At 37.6% G+C, this 11714-nt stretch overlaps 1 protein-coding gene across 1 annotated transcript in view; it reads left to right on the top strand.

Annotated features, from left to right (window-relative positions):
- Positions 1-11714, top strand: part of LOC106877931 (glutathione reductase, mitochondrial) — a 39534-nt gene that overhangs the window by 24198 nt on the left and 3622 nt on the right. The window lies entirely within an intron of this gene.

Below are 11714 nucleotides of genomic sequence, written 5' to 3' on the forward strand. Positions count from 1 at the left end.
GGCACATAAAAGACACCATTTCGAGCGTGGCCGTTTTCGTGCGGGTGACACGTAAAAGCACCCACTACACTCTCTGAGTGGTTGGCGTTAGGAAGGGCATCCAGCTGTAGAAACTCTGCCAAATCAGACTGGAGCTTGGTGTTGCCATCCGGTTTCACCAGTCCTCAGTCAAATCGTCCAACCCATGCTAGCATGGAAAGCGGACGTTAAACGATGATGATGATGATGATGATATATATATATATATATAAATTGCTTAGACATAAATGTTAGTGTACTCTGGTGCAAACTCAGTACTCCAGACTAATACCTTGTCATATTTAGGTATTCTGTTATGACAAATTATTTTCCATTATGTCCAAAATAAACTTACTTGATAAACAAATATCAACAAAATGAACCCCAGTCTGAACTCTGAGGTTGATACCAATTAAAACCCATGAATGTGGTGTTCTAGCATCAGCACACTCCACCGATAAAAACCAATATAAACCTTTGTGAATATATTTTCTGCTAAAGCTCTGAGTAGACCTATAGCTTGTAAGTGAATTCGGTTGATGGAAACTGTGAAGAAGGCCATCATATATTTGTCCATGTACATGTGTGTCTTTCACTGCCAGACAACCAGGGCTTGATTGAGTGCTTGTAACTTAGCAGTTCAGCAATAAGGAATCAACAGAATGCACCAGACTTAAAGAAATGCTGGGGTCAATTTCATCAACTTGCTTAGACAGTGCTCCAGTATGGCTACTTTCTGGTTACTAAAAGAGTTGAAAGAAAAAAAAATACATACCTTTGAGTAGATTGGAATGGAAACTTCAAAGTTTGATATCATCATCATCATCATCATCATCATCATCGTTTAACATCCTCCTTCCATGCTAGCATGGGTTGGATGATTTGACCAGAAGGCTGCACCAGGCTCCAATCTGGTGTTTTTTATGTGCCACCTGCACAGGAGCCAGTCCAGCGGCACTGGCAATGACCTCGCTCAAATGCTTTTTCACGTGCCACCGGCACAAGTGCCAGTAAGGTGATGCTGGTAACGATCATACTCAAATGGTGCTATTTATGTGCCACTGGCGCGGAAGCCAGACAGCTGCTCTGGCAATGATCACGCTCGGATGGTGTTCTTAGCGCTCCACTGGCACAGGTGCCAGTCATCGAATTTGGTTCAATCACGATTTTGATTTCACTTCCCCCAACAGGTCTTCACAAGCTGAGTTTAGTGTCCAATGAAGGAGAGGTTGGCATGGGTGCCAGTCGTCAAATTTGGATTGATTTCATTTGCCTCAACAGGTCTTCGCAAACAGAGTTCAGTGTCCAATGAAGGAAAGGTACGCATGAGTGGGCTGGCTAACCCCTGGCAGAGGCCTCAGATTATGGTCTCACTTGGCTTGCCAGGTCTTCTCACACACGGCATATTTCCAAACGGCTCGGTCACAAGTCATTGCCTCGGTGAGGCCTTATGTTTGAAGGTTGTGCTTCATCACATCCCAGGTCTTCCTGGGTCTAATTCTTAAAAATCTAGAAACTTTTTTTAAAAAAAAAAAGGACAACAAAAATGAAATTTGTCTGTAGTGACTCATTTCTATTAAATACATACTGTACATCTTTATTGCAGGACTAAATACATTTTACAGGGTGTATATAAGATATATATATGTAATTAATAAAAAAAATTGATCACAAATTTTGTACAAAAGGAAAAATTAAAATGTATAAAATAAGCCTGATACAAGAAGAAACATACAAAATATTACATTGGTGTTTGAACCTGTTGTTCTGGAAAGTAATTGTGTCAAAGAAGGTAAGAGTAGCTAATATCTGATGGTGGAGATAAATTTCATATGGTGGTATAATTAAATTTGGCAGTTGAAACAGTCAATTTTAGACTCCCAGAATATGACTGGTATTTCATTTTATCGACTTATTAAAGGTAAAGTGGTGGGAATTTAATGAGGAATATAACTAAATACTGCAAGGCATATTTGGTTTGATGTTGAAATGTGTCTGTGCTAGATATTAACCTCTGCAACATTAAAAGGTGAAGTTGGTTACAGTAATAGGAATGGAACTTTGGATGTCAAAGTATGGCAGACAATTTTTTTATAGGTTGACACTCATTCTGCCATCTGGCCTCCTCTGACAGGGATTGTAATTATGCCAAAGCAAGATAGAAGTCTTTGGAATTTTGGCAATGTGAAGGATGGAAACATAGTGGGGTGACCAGGTACTAGCCAGATTGGGGGAAGATTAAATTCTAATAGAGAGGGCAGTGGTGGAATGAAGGAATCGGTCAATTTTAACTAAAAATTTGTCTGACTGGACACTAACTGGACACTTACATATTTGACATAGTATACCAAGAAATTTTAATTGCAATTGTCTTAAAAAATTACTATCTTTAAATCTCACAACGTGAGATATTCACCAACAGTACCTTGGAGTAAAGATTGTTTGCCAACATAACATGGCAGCAACATTAGTCCTAGACCAGGACTGCCATGTTATGTTGGCAAACAATCTTTACTACAATTGTCTTAGAGAGGATAAAATATTATCATGTAATTAATTCTGGTACAAAACAGCAAACTTTAAAATTTCAATTCTAGAATAATTGTATTTAGTGTGGACTGTCTTGTCTTCAGCTGAATGACAGTAACTGAAGATAGTCATTACACCATCATTGAAGGCTTTTTTATTCCCTACATGTCTACAGTGACCTTTCTGTAAATCACTACAACTGTTCTTTTTCTACTTGTAATGACTCCAGTAACATTAACTCATTGTTGTGGTCTGTTGTTGCTTTCTTCAATTATGCTATCCACGAAGAAATTTGAAGTCAGTGTAACCAACAAGTATTTCAATAGCTTTGCAATGGCTCCTTCCTTCCCCCATGGTACTTATTAACAGCTAATAATAATAATTTAGTCTCTGCTCTCTCTAACTGTCAATGTTTGTTGCTCTGACTGATTTGGGAAAGCTTTCATAACTTATGGATGCTTCCTCCTCTCAACACCCGATTAACAAAAGAAAAATTAACGAAATAGGCACAGGAGTGACTGTGTGGTAAGTAGCTTGCTTACCAACCACATAGTTCCAGTTTCAGTGCCATGGAAACTGAAAGAAGCCCGTTGTATATTTATATATGTTTGTGTGTCAGTGTTTGTCCCCCCACCATCGCTTGACAACCGATGCTGGTGTATTTACGTCCCCCGTAACTTAGCAGTTCGGCAAAAGAGGCTAATAGAATAAGTCCTGGGGTCGATTTGTTCGACTAAAGACGTTGCTCCAGCATGGCCGCAGTCAAATGACTGAAACAAATAAAAGGACATGATGTAGTACTGTTGTTGGGATGCAGAGCAATTAATCATTTCATTTGTTATCCTACCAAAGTTGTATATTTTGCACATCATGAACACCAAGAAACTAGAATATAGGGGACATCAAGTTGAGGAAGAGTCCTCATGATTACTTATTTTGCTAGAAATAGAGCCAAGTCTCCTTCAATTTATACACCATTAACCTTAAAAGAGACATGGTATAGACAAAAGAAGAAAACAAGGCAGGAAGGTCATGGTTGGAACATCTCTGATCACTACTAACTAGGGATAAACCCAGAGATTTCTAAAATCAGTTGGTTGAATGAATTCTTTGCAATAAAAACTTAATTACAACCCTCCCCCCCAAAAAATCTAACATTTCAGTATATGTAATGTTGTTGTTGTTTAATTATTTTAATTACTCTAATTGGCAGATTATGGTGATTCACAACAAACTCTTCCAAACAAAAGAGTTGAATTCTAGAAAGGTCAAAAGTACGAGAGTATTATAAGAAAGTTTTAAACTGTGAGGACTTAAAGTGAAAAGTTGACCTTCGGTTTCAGGTTTAGTCTAAAAGCTGGTATCAAGAGTTCAAGCTTGAGGCAGTTCCAGTCGAAGGATTCTAAACAAAATAACAAAAATGTTTAGAAAATTGTTGTCAATAACCAAATAATCATGACCTCAAAATTATAAACATGCAACGACTGGTTTGGTTCGTTATTTTAAATGAACTGTTTAACCTTTTCTATTTAAATCTGTTTAAGACTGCTTCTGGGTCTTTGACACAAAACCTGTTCATTTTTAAATTAAAACTTTCTAAACATCAAATTACTAATTACAACAGACTTATTTATTTTATTGAATCCTTACAAATTATTGATTATTAATTAAGATAGAGACAGTGTGTTTTGTTAGATATATTGGCTTCACATTTTGGTACAAGGCTAGCAATTTTGGGAGAGTGGGGGGGGGGTTGATTCCATTGATCCCAGTGCTTGGTTGATATGACTGGTACTTAATTTATCGACCCCAAAAAGCAGAAAGGCAAAGTCAACCTCGGCAGAGTTTGAACTAAAGACAGACGAAATGTCGTTAAGTATCTTTGCCCAGTGTACAAACACTGTAAGGATTACATTATTTACGTTATTTACATTTGACGTATGTTTGTCCTCATCTTGTTTGTTGGTAACACAATCTTCAATTTCAACAAACAAGATGAGGACAAATATCCGTCAAATGTAAAGAATGTAGTTAATTCCTCATCTCTTAGATATAGAACTGTATTATCTAATCGGTATGGAGCCGACATTAGACTTCAATGGAGGCATATAGAGAAACTCCATCAAAAACTAGCTCGTCTTTCAAACCATCTAACTTTCCTGTGTAGATGTAGAGACTCGAAGCTAATACCACCTGGCTTGAATATAATGACACCAGTGGATTCATTTTGAAGTTGAAGATTGTGTTAACAACAAACAAGATGAGGACAAATATCCGTCAAATGTACATAATTCCTCATCTCTTAAATATAGAACTCCATTGAAGTCTAATAATAATAATAATAGTAATAACATCGTAAAATACCTGAGAAATGAGAACCCAGGTTCGAAATTTCCCCAAGACACCTGATGAAGGCTGGAGCGTATATCAGCCGAAACGTTGTGTTAACAACAAACAAGATGAGGACAAATATCCATCAAATGTAAATAATGTAAATAATTCCTCATCTCTTAAATATAAAACTGTATGAAAGGATTAATGAATGAAAAAAGAAAAAAAAGAAAATGAAAAATATTAGATACTTGTTAATTAGTAACACAAAACTATTTTAGTGTGGAATCAAACCTGAGTTGTCATCAACAGAAAGTATAAAAATTAATGAATTAATTAATGAAACGATCATCAACATCTTGTTAGAATAGTTGTATGGTGAGGTCAAGGATTGGTTATCATTTTTGTGATTTTAGCAGGTTAGCATTGCTTTTCATCTATAAAATATTGATCCAGGGCAGTAATGGACAGGTAAAACTATAAGAACATCAGACTAGATACCTTGTGGTATTTGTTCTGAGTTCAAATCTCACCATAGCCTAATTGGCTGGTAGTCTTATCTGTCACTTTGTTTAACCCCTGTCCCTCTCGGTATTTTAGATGCTTTTAATAGACCCAAGCATTCAGTTGGGCCAAGTCTTTGGTTTAAGGATACCTTCCTCCATCTGCCCCCACCCCACTAATCTTGAAGGCCCTGTAAAGGATCATGGACATCACCTTCCCACTTGACTCTAAAGTTACACTCTCTCTTACACACACACACACACACACACACTAGTTTCAAATTTTGGCACTAGGCCAGCAATTTTGGGGAGGGGGTCAGTTGATTAGTTTTATTGACCCCGAAAGGATGAAAGGCAAAGTTGACCTTGGCAGAATTTGAACTCGGAATGTAAAGATGAATGAAATACTGCTAGGCATTTTGTGCTGTGTTCTAATGATTCTGCCAGCTTGCCACACACGCACACGCACACACACACACACACACACACACACACACACACACACACACACGTTGACTGAGGAATTAGAGAAGAAATGTATCAATTTATAAAGAATTAACACCAAGAATTTCGCTTCATTCCATATTATTTATATTTACAGAAAAAATTTTTCTATTTCTACTATTTCAAGAATTTCTCCACTGAAACTGAAGTTTCCTAGTTATAGGAATCACACTTGCAGTGGTGGGCATATTAGGAAATCAGTGATGGAAACTTAACAGTCCATTGCTAATTTCTGGGGACAGAGAAAACAATCTACAAGAAACAGTTAAGAATAACTATGAATGGGTAAGAATACCTGTGAATGTTCTGGAGAGAGAAGGTGAAGTCTATACAGTAACATTGATAATAGTGTATGAAACCTGGTTTTTGGGTTGGCAGAACTGTGTTGAACAACAGACAGGATGTCTTGAAGAAGCTCTTCTAGTTGTTTAGGTTCTAACAGCACCTGTGACAGCACTGTTGCCAAGCTGTAACACTCTTTCCCTTGGACAACATCAGTGGTATGAAGAGGGAAGACTGTCTGCAGGGACAACTGTCAGATTTCCACAAAAACCTTACACAATCCCCTGTGTACAAGTGCAGATATCTGGTCAGCCTGCATAAATGTAGACCCTTTTGTGATTATAGACTCATCAAAATCCTGACGTGAAGATTACCAAATAATTTTACTGATATTTGAATTTCATTTTGAAGATTAGAAATATTTCACTTAATATATGTCCCCTATTCCCTGTCCTCTATCAAAAGTAATTAAATTTACCAAAACCTTTATCTCTCCATCATCCCTCCCCCCAACATTTTATATGTAGTTATATATTGTTTTGAAATTTTAATTACATTTATTTCACAGTAGATGTTGATCCTTCATCCATCTCCCTCACTTTCACCCCCACCCATCTCACTAAATTCCTCTTATAAAAAAACATTGCCCTTATTAAATTAAGTCCCGATTTATTCAATAGCACCCCCTCCCACCTTCCTCACTGTGTTTCCCATTAAACATTCACACCACACTGTATAATCCGTGCGTTTCGATTTCCCACATTGGACCAAAGCCACAAATTCAATTATAGCTGGTACTTTATTTTATCCACCCCAGAAGAACAAAAAGTAATCTTTGTTAGGATCTGAACTTAGAACCTTAAAGAGACATAATGCTACAAGGATTTGATCTGCTGGTCTTTCATTATAATAATAACTGTTCTAAATTTTGGCACAAAGTTAGCAATATAAGGGTGGGGTTTAAATGGTTACATTGATCCCAGTATATAAATTCTGAAGGGATGAAAGATGCAGTTGACTTTGCTATGATTTGAGCTCAGAAGCATTTCTGAGCATTTTGTCCAATGTGCTAACAATTCAGCTAGCTCACCTCAATAATAATAATAATAATAATAATAATAATAATAATATTTAATAATAATAATCCTTTCTACTAAAGGCACAAGGCCTGAAGTTTTGGTGGAGGGGAGTAGTCCGTTATATCGACCCCAATGTGTCACTGGTACTTCATTTACTGATCGCGAAAGGATGAAAGGCAAAGTCGACCTCGGCAGAATTTGAACTCAGAACATAGCAATGGGTGAAATACCGCTTAGCATTTCGCCATGCAGGCTAGTGATTCTGCCAGTTCATCGCCTTAAATAATCCTGTCTAGTGAAGGCACAAGGCCTGTAATTTTGTGGGGAGGGGACTAGATGATGTAATCGACTCCAGTGTTTCACTGGTACTTATTTTATCGACCCCGGAAGGATGAAAGGCAAAGTCGACCTCGGCAGAATTTGAACTCAAAATGTAAAGACAGATGAAATGCCGCTAAGCATTTCGCCCGGTGTGCTAACCACCCTGCTAGCTCACTGCCTTAATGGTGATAATAATAAATTATATATACATCTGTGCAATCATCATCAGCTTCCCATCTGTTCATGCTTGCATCATTGACTAGAGGGTTTTCTTCATATCATCATTTAACATCTGTCTGCTTTCCATACTTGCAAGGTTTGAATGCATTGTTGTGGCTTGAATTAGTTCTTATTGTGACTTACTCCCAGATAGGTATGGACATTTTGCACCTATCATTTTTGGCATGACTTATATAAGTTTGATGCCCTTTTTTGTGATCAACCACTTTACAAAATATACCGGATTCGTTTTTTTTGTGGCACCAGTACGAGAAATATCTTGTATTCTTGTCTCCGTGTGAATAGAAGTGCAATGTATATTATTTGTACAATGTTGAGAACATCGATGTTGCTTTCTACATGGAATTACTGTCATAATTGATAAGAGAAAGAAACAGGTAACGGATAAACTGCTAGACAGATCTAGAATAGGAATCCACAAAATGGGATAGGTTTATATGCTGAGAGAAGAAAAATCTTAAGTATTGGCCGAGCTCCTCATTGGAGGGGGTCAGTGAAATGTGACCGTGGCAAAAATATGTACAGTGTTCTATTTTGGTAGAAGAATGAAGTGTTCTATTGTCAGTAATAAGGAATTCTGTTCCACATCTGTAAGAAATTTCCTTTACTACTCATCTTTTTCCTTATATCTATCTCTCTTCTTATATCTATTCACACACACACACACACACACACACACACACACAGAGTAAGTCCAAAAACAAAAATAGAAGTTGTAATATTACATTGTTTTCTTTATTACAGTTGTTTCAGTGGCGGTGCAATAGCCCAGTGGTTAGGGCAGTGGACTCGCAGTCATAGGATCGTGGTTTCAATTCCCAGACCGGGCGTTGTGAGTGTTTATTGAGCGAAAACACCAAAAAACTCCACGAGGCTCCGGCAGGGTATGGTGGCGAACCCTGCTGTACTCTTTCACCACAACTTTCTCTCACTCTTATTTCCTGTTTCTGTTGTGCCTGTAATTCAAAGGGTCAGCTTTGCCACACTGTGTCACGCTGAATATCCCCGAGAACTACGTTAAGGGTACACATGTCTGTGGAGTGCTCAGCCACTTGCACGTTAATTTCACGAGCAGGCTGTTCCGTTGATCGGATCAACTGGAACCCTCAACGTCGTAAGCGATGGAGTGCCAACAACAGTTGTTTTAACAACATGTAGTTCAGACCCACCATGAATGTAGCTGATTGTGTAATATATGACATTACAATATATTACATGTGATCCAAGCTCATCTCATCAGACAATGGCTAGCCAGTATTTGCAGGAGTGCTGCTGACTAAAGATACAGCTTAGGTTTACAAATCACATTTTGTCTGGTATGTATGCATGTGTTTGTGTCTGCATGCATATATAAAAAAGAGAGACAGGTGTAACAACATTATGTGGGGGAAATAAAATAACTGCAGAGTGGCTGTGTGGTAAGTAGCTTGCTTACGAACCACATGGTTCCGAGTTCAGTCCCACTGTGTGGCACCTTGGGCAAGCATCTTCTACTATGGCCTCGGGCCAACCAAAGCCTTGTGAGTGGATTTGGTAGATGGAAACTGAAAGAAGCTCGTCGTATATATGTATATATATATGTGTGTGTGTGTGTGTGTATATGTTTATGTGTCTGTGTTTGTCCCCCACCCCAACATCGCTTGACAACCGATGCTGGTGTGTTTATGTCCCCGTAACTTAGCGGTTCAGCAAAAGAGACCAATAGAATAAGTACTAGGCTTACAAAGAATAAGTCCCGGGGTCGATTTGCTCAACTAAAGGCGGTGTTCCAGTATGGCCACAGTCAAAATGACTGAAACAAGTAAAAGAATAAAGAGTAAAGAGTAATCTACTGACCTCGAAGAATGATTTTTAACCAATGCCATCAATAAGTCTCGAGAATGTAATCATCCAAAAACCCAACAGAGAGTTGGCGCCCAAATCCAGTGCTGTTTGTAGACATCCATTATTACCACAAATGTTATTATGGCTTCAGAGAGGATGTTGGGATCCGTTTCTAGTTTATTTCTCTGCCCTGCCATATTCATACACAAACAAGCACTGAGTGGTCGATTAATGAAGAGTTGCCAAAATTTATTCCAGGTTTGAGACATTTGTCTTTGAATAATCTCCTTGTTTCCATTAACAAAATCCTCTAGAGAACAATTTCTAAGGGATAGTAATGACTCACGAAAGTTTTAGGAACCTCTCTAATCAAGGAGATCAAATGGGCCATGAATGCATGTCAAGTGATCAAATACTACTGACCACAGCAGACTGGGGAAGTATCAGTGCATTGGCGTGACAAGATTTTGGTGGTCAGCACTGTTCATAATTGTCTAAATGAGATGAACAGTTCAAGGTTGTCCAGCTGTCTGAAGTCATATTTAATAGTTAATATCAACAGGCTCGAAGTGTGGTCAATGACTTGAAGTGGTTAGCAGCCAGTAGATTGTATAGAAGTGGCCCAACATATTGATAGGCAACAGAATGTATAGTGGCATGGTGAAGAAGGGCCAAGATATTAAAACCGTCCACAAAGCAATCCATAGTTTATGGTCATATTGGTTAGTTGAAATTAAAGTCAATATGGGTGGACATCAGTTTAGAAATGTACAATTGAGGAATAACAGATTATCTGGGTACTTAATGAATATAAGACAACAGAAATATTTCATGTTTTTTTACAGAAGTTAAGGAAATTTTTTAGAGAAACCAAATGATGATGATTTTGTGTTACATATCAGTCTGACTATTTAATAAAATTCCAGAATAAAAAACAAGACTGCATATAATGTTAGACTGTGTTAACGAAGAGAACTGTTAGTATTTAAATTAACAGTTTATCAAATTAACAATATCTCAAATGTTACTTACAATCAGTGTTTAGCAACACAAAACCATCTCGGGTTTGCTAGGGAGCTGAAGATATCAAAGGGAGCTGATCTCAATATGTTCAATGTATTAACTAAAGATAAATAATAAACCACAAATTCACACATTGTCTTGGAAACAAGAATAGAAAGAGGATGGATAAATTACCAATAAAGAATTGTGGAGGCACGACCAATAGAAAGATGGGTCTTTGAGAAATTCTCAGATACTGATTTGGTTAGCTTTGTGCTAGAGATCTTACAGATTAAAATAATCTATGGATAATCAGAAACAACACAAAATAATATTGCCAAGAATTTAAACTAGATGGAATTTTGAATGGTGCTAAATATATACCAACATCTATTTTGCCTTAATGCAAGATCAAGGATACTTAGTAGCCATCTGGTATGGAATTCTTCCAGTTGTCTGATCTGATTTGGCACCAATAAAGGGTCCAGCACTTAGACTCATTCATGCAGGAGGGTGGATGCACACACAGGGTTATAAATAGAGATTTTTGTACTTGCTCTGTGTGCATATTGTATAAAGCTTGAAAATGCCAATTACATTTTCTTCGTTTATTTCGCACGCACGCACGCACACACGCACACACACACACACAATTCCATGTTGCAGACTTGATAATTGTTGAGATTTCTGTTGGCATGAAACCAATGGTAGCCTTGCTAACCTACAAATAAAGAGTATTTATCCAGCAATGCAGTTTTGAGCACTCATTCTCACTGGTCAATATTAATGTCATATATATATATATATATATATATATATACTTGAGGAGTTTGTTTCCTTTTTTGTCAATTTCCTTTTGTTCCTTTCAAGTTACCTAGCAACCTTGCTAGTGCTGGTGGCATGAAAAAAAGCACCGAGTACGCTCTGTAAAGTGATTAGTATTAGAAAGGGCATCCAACTGTAGAAACCATTCCAAAGTGGCTTTACAGATATTCAGATACTATCAAACTGTCCAACCCATGCCAGCATGGAAAGCAAATATCAAATGATAATTTGATAATTGTGTGTGTGTAGTTAAGGA

The sequence above is a fragment of the Octopus bimaculoides genome, chromosome 4 (assembly GCF_001194135.2).
Source record: "Octopus bimaculoides isolate UCB-OBI-ISO-001 chromosome 4, ASM119413v2, whole genome shotgun sequence".
In the NCBI taxonomy this organism is placed as follows: domain Eukaryota; kingdom Metazoa; phylum Mollusca; class Cephalopoda; order Octopoda; family Octopodidae; genus Octopus; species Octopus bimaculoides.